This window comes from Bombyx mandarina, chromosome 09 (genome assembly GCF_030267445.1).
Source record: "Bombyx mandarina strain Sakado chromosome 09, ASM3026744v2".
NCBI classification, from domain to species: Eukaryota; Metazoa; Arthropoda; class Insecta; order Lepidoptera; family Bombycidae; genus Bombyx; species Bombyx mandarina.
In genome coordinates this window covers 9971807-9985037 of record NC_143216.1, presented here as the reverse complement: position 1 = coordinate 9985037, position 13231 = coordinate 9971807, and positions in this window count along the sequence as shown.

Here is a 13231-nt window from a genome sequence, read left to right as displayed (position 1 = left end):
CTTTATGTGATTAAAACGCTGAATTTAGTTACGTATTTGATGTTAAGTGTTTCCAAATTCTTGAGGCTTGAAATATTTCGTAAATGTGTATGAAGACATGAAAAAAAACATGTTTATCATGTAAAGCTTTCTTGATTAATCTAAGTAAATATCACTCAAAGCATTTTCTTGAAACAACAAACCTGTTCAATCCACTTACGCAGCAGTCAGACGCGAGTCTAGACCGGATCGCACCTATTCCGAAAACTTAATATTTTAGGATCTGATCCGCTCAGCTCTTGAAATAAGGTGCCATCTCCTGTCCGTGATCTGAGTGGTGTGGGTAATATATTCCATGTACTTTTGAAGTGAAACTTCTTTAGAATCGGTGTGATTTCAAACTCGATGAAACGAAAAAATAAGTCCATAGAGACACAAACACATAAATGTATAGGATTCAGCCGGCGAGAGAACGAGATAGAACACATTAGACGTTCTCGGTCTCTTCTTTCTCTTCGTAGCATCACCACTATCGTCTACTAAACATTGTCCATATGTATGCTCCTGTGTAGTAGGATAGTCAATATATCTTATTTATAAGTTTCACTTCTACCGTGTGTGACTTGCACACACACACTTTTTTTTGTTCTAGATTTTGGTTGTAAAATTTATGTTTTTCTTCTTCACGGTTCCCTCATTGCTGTGGATCGTGACCACATGTGACTTTCCTCCACAGTGTTCGATCATGGGTGGCATGAACCGTGTGGTATAGACTACCACGAACCGCTTCCTTTACCAGATCTGACCATCTGGCTGGTGATATTAAATGTTAAAATGTTAAATTTATGTTACAAAGATTTTTAGCGTCTGAGTATCGGTTTTAAAGGATGTCGTCGTGGCCTAAAGGATAAGACGTCCAGTGCATTCGTATCGGGCGCTGTGACTGTACAGGTGTTTGAATCCCACAGGCAAATACCAATTATTTTAATGTAATACATGATGGAAAATGAACCTGAAAAAATTATTATTTGCGCAATTACTGATGGTACCGCGTTTTGTGAGCCTGCTTCCCAAGGTACCACCAATGCGCATTTCTACCGTGAAGAAGTATTCCGTTTCCGTTTGAAAAATGGACAGCCGTTATACTGTAAAACTGAGACTTAGAACTCATGCATTAAGGTGGGTGGCGGCATTTACGTTATAGATGTTTGTGGGCTCCGATAAACACTTAACACCAGGTGAGCCGTGAGCTCGTGCACCCATCCAAGCAATAAAAATGCAATATAAGGCTTTCAATGTTCAGTTACGCAATATTGTTTGTATCGAATTCAGATCTCCTGATTTTAGCTTTACGCTTTAAGCCCCCTATCTCTTGAGAAGATGTTTTGTTTATTAAGAATTTTTTTTTTCAATTTTTTTTAATTTTTTTATTGCTTAGATGGGTGGACGAGCTCACAGCCCACCTGGTGTTAAGTGGTTACTGGAGCCCATAGACATCTACAACGTAAATGCGCCACCCACCTTGAGATACAAGTTCTAAGGTCTCAAGTATAGTTACAACGACTGCCCCACCCTTCAAACCGAAACGCATTACTGCTTCACGGCAGAAATAGGCAGGGTGGTGGTACCCACCCGCGCGGACTCATAAGAGGTCCTACCACCAGTAAAAAATCAATTACAATAAATACACTAGAGAGAATATTCAATTTCCGATTTTAATACGTAAACCTTCATAAAACACTTGCGGGCGTCTCCCTCATAATTCAAACGAACAAATAAGAAAAAGTTGGAACTCATTACAAAGTTTGGAGATCACCTCAGGTTAAGTTAGGTTACCAAGTTTTCGGGATACGTTGCCAAGAAATCCTGGAGTCCGGAGCTGGATTAGCTGTCCTCGCTCGACCGTACTGTTTGACAAACTAGCAGTTTTGTTACGGAGTTTAAAAACTTAGATTGAAATTGGTTTAAGGAGCTCAAACTTTTGGGTTTGGATAAGGTGGGAAATTTGTTCTGTTTTCGATTTGATTTATTTCAATCAAACATACGTCACGGTTCAATTTTGTATAGAAAATCTTTTTTTATTATTTATGACGGTCAATTATTTGTTTAGTGTGTGCCGGAGATGTCAGGTTACATAGTTGATATCGAAGCTGACCAAATAACCAGATGAGTGTTTCAAACTTCTTTGTCTGCAAAAGACACATACATAATAATATGAGAACAAAAAATTGGCAACCGCGAATCTATAAGTATACATATAAATAAAATTGGAAAGTCTGTTTGTAATATTGAAATAACCGCTTTTTACTACATGCATATGAATATACTAGTTTATACATATACTAGGTACATACACCAAAATAATAACTAGTCAGGTCATAAGTATTGTCACACAGTAAAAACTTTTCTTTTAGAATGCTGGCCACAAAAAAGTTTATTGAATTCGAATTTCGAATTGTTCATGAAAATAAAAATGTATACTTTTAGAATTTTACTCATTTTTAAATATGGAGTGGACGCTTAAAGAAGACCGTGTTGCAGTTATTGCGTTGCATCGTTGCGGTTACGCGCCAATTCAAATTTTTAACATACTGAAAAATTTGAATATAACCAAAATATTCGTTTATCGTACCATCAAACGATACAATGAAGACTCTACTATAGATGACAGGTCAAGAAGTGGTCGCCCTCGGTCTGTTAGGACTCCAGCAGTGATGAAAGCTGTGAAGGCGCGAATTCAAAGAAATCCCAAACGTAAGCAGAAACTGTTGGCCCTTCAGATGGGATTAAGCAGAACCACGGTGAAAAGGGTGTTAAATGAAGACTTAGGGCTTTGGGCATATCGAAGAAAAACAGGACATCGTTTGAATGCTCGTCTAATGGACCTGAGACTGAAGAGATGCCGCGCTTTGTTGAAGCGGTACGCGGAAAAAAATATCGGGAAATTCTTTTTTCGGATGAAAAAATTTTTACCGTAGAAGAGAGCTACAACAAACAAAATGATAAGGTGTACGCATACAGTAGTGAAGAAGCAAGCAACCGTATTCCGCGTGTCCAACGAGGTCATTTTCCATCCTCGCTCATGGTATGGTTGGGAGTTTCTTATTGGGGCTTAACAGAGGTACATTTATGTGAGAAAGGTTTTTACACCTTATGTGAGAAAGGTTTTTACAACTCACGAATGCAGTTGTGTATTAAAATACAGTCCTGACGAACCTTGTGGAACCTGTTTCTCATACCATGTTCAATAACAGGCACTGGGTATTCCAACAAGATTCGGCGCCAGCTCATAGAGCGAAGAGCACACAATACTTTTTTTTTATTTTTTTTATTGCTTAGATGTGTGGACGAGCTCACAGCCCACCTGATGTTAAGTGGTTACTGGAGCCCATAGACATCTACAACGTAAATGCGCCACACACCTTGAGATATAGTTCTAAGGTCTCAGTATAGTCACAACGGCTGCCCCACCCTTCAAACCGAAACGCATTACTGCTTCACGGCAGAAATAGGCGGGGCGGTGGTACCTACCCGTGCGGACTCACAAGAGGTCCTACCACCAGTAAGTACGCAAATTATAATTTTGCGGGTTTCATTTTTATTACACGATGTTATTCCTTCACCGTGGAAGTCAATCGTGAACATTTGTTGAGTACGTATTTCATTAGAAAAAGACTGGCTGGCGGCGCGTGAAATCGACTTCATCCGGCACGAAGACTGGCCCTCCTCCAGTTCAGATTTGAATCCGTTAGATTACAAGATATGGCAACACTTGGAGGAAAAGGCGTGCTCAAAGCCTCATCCCAATTTGGAGTCACTCAAGACATCCTTGATTAAGGCAGCCGCCGATATTGACATGGACCTCGTTCGTGCTGCGATAGACGACTGGCCGCGCAGATTGAAGGCCTGTATTCAAAATCACGGAGGTAATTTTGAATAAACTTTAGTGTCATAAGAATCTATGTTTTGTTAAGTTCATTTTGGTATATGAATGGTTACATAATGAATAAACTTGTTTCAATTATTTTATATTAAACATGTGACAGAATTCATGACCTGACTAGGTATTTTTTACAATTTTTATCTGTCTGTTTGTTCCGGCTAATCTCTGGAACGGCTGGACCGATTTTGACGAGACATTCACTGATAGGTAGCTGATGACTTAGGCTATTTTTTTAGACTAGCTTCGCCCCGCGGCCTGACCCGCGGTACGACAATAGCCACGGGTCGCATCGCGGGACTCAGTATTAAATATAATTTTAATAAATTGGTTATCAGAGTAAGGTAAGTCAAACATTTAGTATAATTCCTACCGGTAATCGGACGTGGATGTAGATGTACAGCAGACCATCCAATTTCGAACTTACGATTCATTTCAGTAACATATTCAACTGATATCTATTTTCCAAAATCTGAAAATCAAATTATGTCATGTTATTGAAAATCCTTTCAACTATGCATCATTTGATGTTCCACAATACACTTTCGACGAGCCGTGTCAATGGTTTGACGCAGAGTAATTTTTCATGTCGATGAACATGGACTAAGATAAGGATTTTTGGATGTGGCTTTTTTATTTAGAAATATTCGCCGCGTTTCGAGCTTTACGCTATATTTTAAAAACAAATCGTTTTTCTGCACTAATAACAATTGATTTCTAAAATGATGAGATTGAAGTTTACCGGTGGTAGGACGACTTCTGATTCCGCATCTGTATGTACTACCACCCTGCCTATTTCTGCGGTGAATTCGGCAGTCGTTTCGGTTTGATGGATGAGGCAATCATTGTATTGTACTCATACACTTACCTTAGAGCACATTGTCTCAAGGTAAGTGGCCGCATTTACGTTGTAGATGTTATTGGCTCCGGTAATTAATTAACTACAGGTGAGCCGTGAGTTCGTCCACCCATCTCAGTAATAAAAAATTGGTCAGTAATTTTTTATGATGACCGTATCCCCCTTTAAGAATCAATGCATTATTTTCTTACGACAGATATACTCTGATGGTAGGTCTCATGCCGAATTCATAGTACTCCACAATATTAATTATTATTTATTTATCATATCGATTTTTCGCGGCAACACTAAATGCCTCATCCAATAATGTTGATCCTTGTAAATCCAGTAGCCCACGTCACGTCACGGTGTGTAACGTGACAGGTGACGTGTTTACACGTCGGCATGCTACCCCTAAACAATCAACCCTTCGATAATTTTGCGGTTGATAAACGATAAAAGGAAAAATCGTTAAGTTTGGTTAAATGGTTTTTTTATTGGCATACATTTAAGAGATTTATTCCAATGTAATAATTATTTTTTCTTATTAAAAAGTCCTATGCATCTACGACTATAAGATGGAGCTAAATATGTCATACATTATTATAAGATTATTATTTATTGTAGGCTACGTTGGTGATCTTGTTATACTTAAGAGTATTTATTGAATTTAGTAATTAGTATGCAAAATCAGATCCAAATTACCCCAAAATTAAGCTTAATAAATATCGTATAAAGGAATAGCTACTGAAGTCAAAACTAATCTAAGAAGCGAACAAGAACGTAAAACATGACTCAATTATTAACCTCAGGATAAATACTGATCCTTTTCAACATTTATGTTATTTTGCATATTTTCAATACAATGTGAATGTCCCCACTCTGTGATAAAACGTCGAATACTTGATTGCAGTTTGCTAAAACAAAATAATATAAAATGAAAAATCGCAATTTAAATATCTAAGACTTAATAGATTTGAGCGTCGCGGTAAGAGTCCGTCAAATGAATCTGTAATCTATAATATACTAGCTGACCCGGCAGACTTCGTAGTGCCTCAATCGATAAATAAAAGACCTAAACTTTTATATAGAATAAACTTAAAACAAACAAAAGGAATCCGTCCGACGGGGGACACGTCAAAGGGAAAACAAAATTGTTATTTTTATTTAATTCCAAGAATTTTCATATTTTTATACCTTTTAAACCTTCTCTGGACTTCCACAAATAATTCAAGACCAAAATTAGCCAAATCGGTCAAGCCGTTTTCATGTTATGTCGTGACAACGGAAAACGGGTTTCATTTTTATATATATAGATTAATACGTGAAGCAAAAACTTTGTATCCCTTTTTACAAAAATTGCGCGGACGGAGTAGGAAATTTCTCACACTTTAGAGAATATAGAGAAGGAGTGCAGAATGTTAATATTTTTTTTAATTAATGCATAAAAGATAAATCAATAAAAAAAAAACATTACACACACTACATACCTACACTACTACCATGTATTTGACGAACACACGCATGCATACTATTTATTGTCAAACTTTTGTTCTCGACGTCTGTGGTCAAATTGAGAATAGATTAAATATTGTTTGTCTTTGTTAATATTTTATAGTGTATAATTTTTATAGTGTAGCCTTGGCAAAATTTGTGATTATAGAAGTATAAAATACAATCATAATAGTGTACAAACTTACAATTTCATTTAATTATAGTCGAATTTCGACTGCTGCGGGGCCTCTAGTTATAATTAAATTCATAATCCTCCAAATTGATTCACCGTAATCTTATTCAAAACGAGTTTACTGTGATCCTTTCGATCAACAAAACTACAATTTGTTGGCGAGTGTTGCGAGGAGAAACCTCCGCAAATTACATTTCTGTTCATCAACGATACTCTTAAGAGGTATTTGGATGAAATTAACGTGGAATTAGAACAGCTTTAAAAGCTTGATAGTCAATTGGCAGGGCAAAAAAACAACAAAAGATTTCTGATGTAGCATATTTAACTGATTTATCAATAAAGTAGTATTATTGTTCAGGATTTTATAACAAAGATAAGGTGTAGGTAACTGGGTGTAGGATGTATAGTGTGTTTGCATTATCATGTCTATTTTTTTTTTCGCGGCAAGTCATATAATATGTAGTTTAATTTGAGGGTTGGGGTAGCAGCAAACTGTTGTAAAATACAATTGCTTACATTTAAATTAATACAATAATTTTAGTATAAAAAACGCGAGAATATATCTAAACCTAAACGAAGGAAATACTCTCCTCGCGTCGTTTCCTTACTGCTGAGGGTCGTGACCATTATATGTCGACAGGATTTTGCTCCTAGTAATGTCCCGCCAGCGCCTCCGATCATTGGCCGCATGAAGGCCGTCGTGGAATGGGATCTCTAGTGTGGTGCGGGTTTGGTCGAACCACCTTGTCGGACTGCGCCCGCGCGGTCTCTTTCCCTCGATCTTCCCTGTCACGAAAAGTCTCTCTAAGCTATCCGGTGTTTTTCGAGCAATATGACCGAAGTACTCGAGTGCGCGGCGAAGGCAGAGTGTGAACAGTCTAGTCTTGATCTGCAGTTGATCTAAGATAGACAGATTGCTTTTCTTCGCTGTCCAAGGTTTCCGGAGCATTCTTCTCCAGCACCACATCTCAAAAGCATAAACACGCTTGCGATCAGCTGCCTTAAAGGTCCAGGTCTCCGCTCCGTATAGAAAAATAGAAAAGACCAGAGTGAGCACCAGTTTTATCTTTGTTTTCTGGGTAATGTTACCGTCCTTCCAGATTTTACCGAGCTGGGTCATGGCTCCCTTTGCCATTCCAGGAAATACTAAGTAACCACTTAATACCAGGACATCAGCTATTTCACTCATTTAGCGTAAGAAAAACAGTATTGTCTACAAATAGTCCGGGACAAAATAAATACGAACCAATTAAAACCTAATTCTCGTCACCGGGATTAACGATTTATCCAAAAACAAAAAAAAGCATTATGACGTAAATTCGTTCCGAAACAAAACGTTCCGGCCCTCGACCGAAAGCGGATAGGTGAAAACAAGCGGAAAATGGTTTGAAAAGCGGCGCGAATTTATTGCGGTGCCTTTTATGGGCCTGATTGATTCGTATGAGCTGAATGCCGATAGAGCGGCCTTTTTGAAGTGCAAGCGAAGTGAGCGATCCCTGTTTGCGATGCGCCCTGATTGATCGGCCGGAGGTTTATGGTTTTCGAGGTTATGGTTTTAAAATCGAGATCGATTGGCGCTTGATATATTCTATCAGAGCATCGAAATTAGTTTGATTTTTCCGTTTGCAGTTTGTGGCAAATTTTTCCCGAAATTTCGGGAAAAATCTTGTATTAACAAAACGGAGTGGAAGTTGATGGGGACTTTCTTTTTTGTTATTGCTTAGATGGGTAAACGAGCTCACAGCCCATCTGATGTTAAGTGGTTGCTGGAGCCCATAGACATCTACGACGTAAATGCGCCACCCACCTAGAGATATAAGTTCTAAGGTCTCAGTATAGTTACAACGGCTACCCCACCCTTCAAACCGAAACGCATTACTGCTTCACGGCGGAGATAGGCAGAGTGGTGGTACCTACCCGTGCGGACTCACAAGAGGTCCTACCACCAGTAAACTTAAACTAGACTTAAGTCCAATAAGGTTAAGAAGGAGTTAGTCCGGTCATGTGGTGGATAACAGTATTTGTCTCTATTTGATTCCTTACTATTTCATTTAAAATCCCGAAGCCACTAAGATACGATAATTTTATGGGAATTAAAATTGAGTGTTGGTAAAATAAATAATAGTAAAAAAAAAGACGTTTAATATAAAAATCCAACTAAAAAAATAGAAAATAAATTAAAATCGTAAAATAAAAATGTGTCCAATTTGCTAAGTGAAAAAAAGAGGGTGCTTAAATGAATTTTGACTGCCGAAAGTAAATAAAGGTTTAACTGTTTAAAATATTGAATTTTCATCGGTCCTTGATAAGTACGTCAAATTTCAAGTATTCTCGAGAAATCGGTGAACATACATAGATAAAAAACTATAGTCGAATTGATAACTTTCTCTTTTGAAGTCGACTTAAAAAGTCATTTTGGTACCTTAAATAGCTCCTTAATTTTCTATTATTCAAAAATATTTTCACTTTCTACGTAAATGAAGAGGAGGGTAAAATTTAGCGTTAGTCGTCGTAAAGTTAGCGTTAGTTTTGAAGTCGTCGTGGCCTAACGGATAAGACGTCCGGTGCATTCGTGTTGAGCGATGCACCGGTGTTCGAATCCCAGGCGGGTACCAATTTTTCTAATGAAATACGTACTCAACAAATGTTCACGATTGATTTTCACAGTGAAGGAATAACATCGTGTAATAAAAATGAAACCCGCAAAATTATAATTTGCGTAATTACTGTTGGAAGGACCTCTTGTGAGTCCGCGCTGGGGGTACTACCACCCTGCCTATTTCTGCCGTGAAGCAGTAATGCGTTTCGGTTTGAAGGGCGGGGCAGCCGTTGTAACTTTACTGAGACCTTAGAACTGATATCTCAAGGTGGGTGGCGCATTTACGTCGTAGATGTCTATGGGCTCCAGTAGCCACTTAACACCAGGTGGGCTGTGAGCTCGTCCACCCAACTAAGCAATAAAAAAAAATATATATTCACTGAGGAAATCTTCCAGTGCTGTCTTTTTTTAATACTAGTGGGCAGAGTATTGTTACATTATTATAAAAAACTAGTTTTAATAGTGTCTACCAGCTCATAAAAGCCCAAGAAAAAACTATTTCATGGGAAAATCGTTCAATATTTATTGTGTTGGCAACTGCGTTAGAAGTAATTTGCGAACGGGTCCAGACATCAGTTCACCTGTCCCGTTAAGCTCAAAGTTGAAGCTTTAGAAATATATAGAGATGATACGTCTACTATTTCTTTATGTGTTATTCGTTGTACACAACATAAATTTATAAATTATATCAATTTTTTTTTTACAATTACATTATCAGAGACAAAACGTCTGTTGTGTAAGCAAACCTACTGACGTTTATAATGTTCTCGGGATTGAAAAGCATAAAGCTTGGTTATGACAATGTAAATTGATGTTAGTGATTACCGAAATCGGAACAAAACAATTTGAAAACAGACTTATAGGAAGCCTTATTTCGAAAAGATTGACAAAATTAAGTTAACAAAGAGTATATAGGAAGAAATCCTCCAATATACTGGTGGTAGGACCTCTTGTGAGTCCGCGCGGGTGGGTACCACCACCCTGCCTATTTCTGCCGTGAAGCAGTAATGTGTTTCGGTTTGAAGGGTGGGGCAGCCGTTGTAACTATACTTGAGACCTTAGAACTTGTATCTCAAGGTGGGTGGCGCATTTACGTTGTGGATGTCTATGGGCTCCAGTAACCACTTAACACCAGGTGGGCTGTGAGCTCGTCTACCCATCTAAGCAATAAATAAAATAAAATAACTATTTAATTTTTGTGACACTATTATCTTGAAGCCTTCCTGGTTTAAAATATTTTTAGTGTATGAGGTCAAGCGCTTGTGACAATATATTGCTTAGCGATTTAACTTGAGAGTTCATTTTTAAACAGCTTATTCACAATGAAATCAACAACTTAGTTCCATTATTCTTCAAAGATCCATTAAAATATTTCAAAACCACTTAGATCATCAACTCTATGAAATTCCACCGCAAGCCATTCGAACAGAAACATTTATCGCGATAACTCCAAACTGAGGGAGGCGATTGAAAAACGAAAACGAATTGTCTGGAGGCTTTTAAAAAAGAAAAATGATCGAGGACAGCTTTAAAGGTGCCTTTAGACAAATGGGGGTCGAACGCGTGAGCGATCGTTCTGCATAGCTTAGCTTAGCTCAGCGTATGCAGTGCCATACTGATTAATGTGCTTTTGAATTAGTTTTTCAGCATAGACAAACAATAGGGTAGATAGATGAGCAAGTATCTCGTATTTTTGAGGTTTTCGTGAGTTTTACTGTTAAAAGTGAGACCTTAGAACTCATGACTCAAGATGGGTGGCGGAATTTACGTTGTAGATGTCTATAGCCATTTAACAGCAGGTGGGCCGTGAGTTCATCCATACATATAAGCAATAAAAAAAAGTTATACAAATGATAAGAAAAACGGCAAACTTACACAATGTCAGATATCCTAAGAATTATCTTTTATTATTAGCTTAGATTAGCATTAGGGCAATGTGTACCATTGAGTTAATGCATAAATACTACATCCGGTACACCAGAACACCATGATTACTCATTTCAAGGGTGAAACCACCGGTTTAATAATAAAATGTCGACCTTATGTCTAGAGGTCTCGGGGTAGGTAGATGAATTCGCAATATTTTGTTTATGAGTTCCCGTAACTACGGCTTTAGAAATAGTCTGGACTCACTGGATCATTGTCTGCTTATTATCAGCAAAATATCTGGCTAAAATGATTCATCATCACACTACCTACCCACTTAGGGCATCCATAAAACATTTCAAATGTTCAATTTGAAGAGCTATAAAAATGTAAGCAAAGGAATTCAATTAAACCAAAAGCTATTAAGTCTTCCGAGCTGTGTATAGTTTAAGCTGAAACTGAATTTAGAAACATTAACCCACCCAATCAGTATGAACTCTTGTGACCTTAGATAGTTCGGTGAGACACCATAACTCACGGGGTTAGCGGGGTCAGAACAGGTGAATTCAGTGATGCGGGGAGATTGTATTTGGAAAATGTTATAGACTTCGGTTTGGCGGAGGCATTAGTCGTAAAATGTCAATATATTTTGTGTTATACCCTTATATTTGCAGAAAAGTCTCGTATTACCGTGGATATCAGAAAGTAATGTCACTATGAAACATGTAGTAGAAATTCCAATAATGTTTTAATACCTATCAAAAGCGATAACTGACTATTTGGAGCAGGATTATGGCAAAATATTATAGGTACCACCAATATGAAGACACAAACATATTATAAGTATATACATACATTTTAATGATATTTTTCTACACGATGTTATTATTCGTCCTTAAAAACATTGATATCACTCAGTACGAATACACTATGCTTCTTATTTTTAAGTCAAAGGCGATTATTATCATGTAAGAGCTTTTAGCATCATAACCCCTAATTCTCAATTGCTACAATTTATTATTTATAAATAGCGAACCGAAACACCCAATGCCCAAAAATTATAACTGTTTCAAAGCAATTACTTCGTAATAAATTTACTAAGCCTTTTATTGGAGGGGAAGGTAATAAAAAAGGATTAAAGAATCAATAACCGGGCTCTGAATGAAGTTCCGAAGCACCTGCCTGTATCCGGGTAACCCTTCAACCGGATTGTAAGTGGGAAAGTTTGGTGATATCGTTTCACGGCTCAGTTCTTGTGATTAGTTCGGTTTTAGGAGGAAAATTTTCGAGTTTTTTTTTCTGTATATTTTGTAGTTGAGCGACGGGTGTTGGGCATTATAAACAGATAATTTGAAGCATTGTTAAGATATTTTTACCATCTAGGATTGTAAGGCTTTTGGCAACAGAGAAGCACATTTTGATTTAACTTTTATTTTGCGTTGTGGTTTTTTGATGCACATTTCAGTGAGAAATTAACTCATCTTCTGATGTTAGTTGTTATATCACACACGTTGATATTTCATTTTTCAAATTTCCTTTCGATAACTAGCAACCACGAGCTACAATACTCTTTTGAAATACTTTTACAAAACTCAATTCTTCAGTCTACTACCCCTTTACATTTAAAACTATAGATTGTTGTTAACTTTACAGACACAGACATTTTAAGCACAATTCAATTACAAAACGTATTTGGTTGGCTTTTTTCTAAATTGGCCTTGCATCTGAAAATAAGTGGTCATCCATAAACAAGAGGGACAGATGGTGTGCGACCACGCGGACGACAACAAAAAATACCTACACAATTTTTCTGTCCACCCGCACGTGAGGTGAATCCAATCATTTTTTTCTTGTTTCCTTCGATTGATTGGAGGCGTTGTTTTTTTAAGTCATGCAACATGGACAAGGTGATGTGCTTTGTTTCCGGCACAAAATGCCACGGTTTGGCGACTATTGGTCGTGATTGGGTTTGTCGCAATTGTTTGTTAGTTTATTTTTGGTTTGAGTTGTACTATACGTGTTAGTTATTGTTATATAGTTATTAATCCAGATAAAACGAAACTAATGGCCAACTCAACAGAAAGCAACATAGAGATGGACGACTTCGATCATGCAAAAATCAAATTGTAATAAAAACTTATTTCAAAGTGTCTAAAATTCAATTCAAAATCGAAAGTTTCATTACCAATGAATTAAGAATAACCCCTCAGTAATTATATGCAAACAGACTCAACAAACTACAAAGTTTTTTATTAAAACGAGTCCATTCCTAATTAAGAACACTGCAAAGGTAGTTCCGGAACTGCATAACAAGCGAACGAA